This window comes from Sarcophilus harrisii, chromosome 6 (assembly GCF_902635505.1).
Source record: "Sarcophilus harrisii chromosome 6, mSarHar1.11, whole genome shotgun sequence".
NCBI lineage: Eukaryota > Metazoa > Chordata > Mammalia > Dasyuromorphia > Dasyuridae > Sarcophilus > Sarcophilus harrisii.
The window spans coordinates 134,399,725-134,402,551 of NC_045431.1; the positions used below are offsets into that span (position 1 = coordinate 134,399,725).

At 34.6% G+C, this 2,827-nt stretch overlaps 1 pseudogene; it reads left to right on the forward strand.

The window, feature by feature from the left end:
- Positions 1–1,095: 1,095 nt before the first annotated feature.
- Positions 1,096–1,778, forward strand: LOC100930818 (annotated as a pseudogene).
- Positions 1,779–2,827: the final 1,049 nt, after the last annotated feature.

The following is a 2,827-nucleotide window of genomic DNA, read 5'->3' on the forward strand; positions in this document are numbered from 1 at the left end:
CTCTCATTTTACAATTAATGAAACCATCCCTTGCTACTTCCTCCTTTATTCCAGTCAGTGATGAAGAGATTGTGCTTTTCCTAAAAATAAAAAAAAAAAAGCAAAGCCCTCTACATGTATGTTTGATAACAACTTTTGCCCTCATCTCTGGAAAACCATTCTCATAATGATCCCTTATCTTTCGCTAATCTTTGATTTTTTTTTATCTACTAGTTTCTTCCTTGATATCTAGAAATGTAATTTCAGACTCCATATATTTTATAAACATGCACATTATATAAACATAATATATATTTAATCATTTTATTGTTCATATACTATTTTCTTTTTTCCCCAGTTACTTTTAGCATTCATTTTTGCAAGTTTTTGAGTTCCAAATTTTTATCCCTCCTTCCTTTTCTTCTCTTTTTCCAAAGATGGTTGGCAGTTTTATGTAGTTTATACATATACTATCATAAAAACATATTTTCATATTGTTAGAGTTCTGAAAGAAAAAAAAAACAGATCAAAGGGAAAAAATGAGAAAGAATAAAGAAGTGAGAAAAATATACTCTGATCCACACTGAGTCCATCAGTTTTTTATCTGGCTATGGATAGCATTTTCCTTCTTGAGTCCTTTTTAATAAATCTTAGATCATGGTGTTGCTGAGAAGAACTGTCAATCATGGTTATTCTCATATAATGTTGCTGCATATAGTATTTTCCTAGTTCTGTTCATTTTACTTTGCATCAGTTTGTATAAGTCATTCCAAGTTTTTGGTGTTGTTTTTGTTTGAAATCTGTTTGTTCATCATTTTGATTGCATAATGGTATTTTATTACATTAATATAGCACAGCTTGTTCAGCCATTCTCCAATTGATGAGCATACCTTCAGTTTTCCATGATTTGCCACCTTGAAAAGGGTTACTAAAAACATTTGTATAAATATATAGGTCCTTTTCCTTTTTTGTGATCGTTTTGGGATACAGACCTGGTAATATTATTACTGGATCACAGGATATACACAATTTGGTTGTCCTCTGGACATAGTTCCAAATGACTTTCCAGAACAACTGATCATCCACATTGGCTCAGTTCTGCTTCTCACAGCTGCCATGCCTAGAGGTTTGCTGCTCTGGGATGAGGCCCCCAATTTTGAGGAGGACACTATAGTCAATAACATCCGTTTCCATGACTTTCTCAGAGACTCATGGAGAATTCTCTTCTCCCACCCTCAAGAATTTACTCCAATATATACAACAGAGCTGGGTGGTGATGCAAAGCTGACTCCAGAATTTTCCAAGGGGGATATTAAAATGATTGCCCTTTCAGTCCAATATCATCTTGTCTGCAGGAAAGATTTACATTGAAGGTGAGCCCACATAGAAGCTGCTTTTCACCATCACTGATGGTCACAGACAGAACCTAGCCAATACGTTGCACATGTTAGACTCAGATGAACAGTATGGGCAGGGCATACCTGTGACAGCTCATGTGGTGTTTATTTTTGTCCCTAATAAGAAGTTAAAGCTATGCATCCTCTACACAACAACTACTGGCAGGAACTTTGACAAGATCCTCCAAGTGGATGATTTCCTTCAATTCACAGCATACAAGAAGTTTGTTACTCCTATTGACTGGAAATGTGGACAGTGTCATGTTTATTCCAACTTTGTCTGAAGAGGCCAAAAACCTGTGTCTTAAAGGCATCTTCACCAAAGAGCTCCTTGCAGGCAAGAAATACTTATGGTATTTCTCAACCAGAGATTACTACAGTAAAAACATGCTGTCTGGCTGAGGCTCCCTTGAACATTTCTACCAGAAGTAATACCAGCTACTCATGTCTTCCTACAGCAATTGATTTAAACATGATGAGAGTTAATAGCCTTTAAAATACGTTCTACTTATGTCTTGTTAAATGAAAATGGCACTAAAAGTCACTCGTGATTCCTCTCCTTGTATGTACCTTTACTAGCATTTCACTTGGGTCCACTGAACTTCCTTGGAATACTGCTGGCTATCTCTGGGTCATCACTGTTTGGGACTTAAGATTGTGAGATCTATTGCAATCGCTGTCATCAACCAACTAGTATCATTGGCATTTGGAAAAGGTTTACTTGGGAGCTTCCCCAGAATAGGACTTCTTTAACTGGACTAATAGATAAATCATCTCTTTTTCTAATTATCTACTTGAGGAAAGAGACAATTTAAAATATGTAGTTTTGAGCTTCACAGAACTTCCTAAATTTATGACCAACAACTTGTAATAATAATTTAGATGTTTTAGATAGTGTTCCACTCCCCCATAAATGTTGAGTATTCTAACCACAGTTAATAAAAATGTGGAGATTTTTATCTTTCTAGCAGATAACAGGGAAGTAGAATACAACCTTAAAATATTTTGTTAATTTGGGCAAAGGAGATTTTAAATTACATTTACAGGATGTGATTGAGATTACAGAGAACCTGTATGATGCCTGATAATGATGTATAGAATGGAAGAGGGCTATAATTATAGGTGCCTTTTTAAACAAGTCATGTATCTGAACGTGGAAAACTGCTCTTCAATGTTTATAATAAGATGAAAGCATACATACTAAAGTGAAATGAAGAGTTAATGATACTATTTCTTTTACTACAAAATGTCTCTATAGTGGAATAATTTTCTGTTTTCTGAATTTTACATTTAGAGGGAGTCACGAATAAAAACTTTTTAAAATAAAAAAAATGCTTTCCAGAATGGTTGGATCAGTTCATAATTCCAGCAATAGCATTTTAGTGCCCCAATTTTTCCTGCATCTCCTCCAACATTTATTACTTTCTTTTTTATATTGGTAAATATGAAAG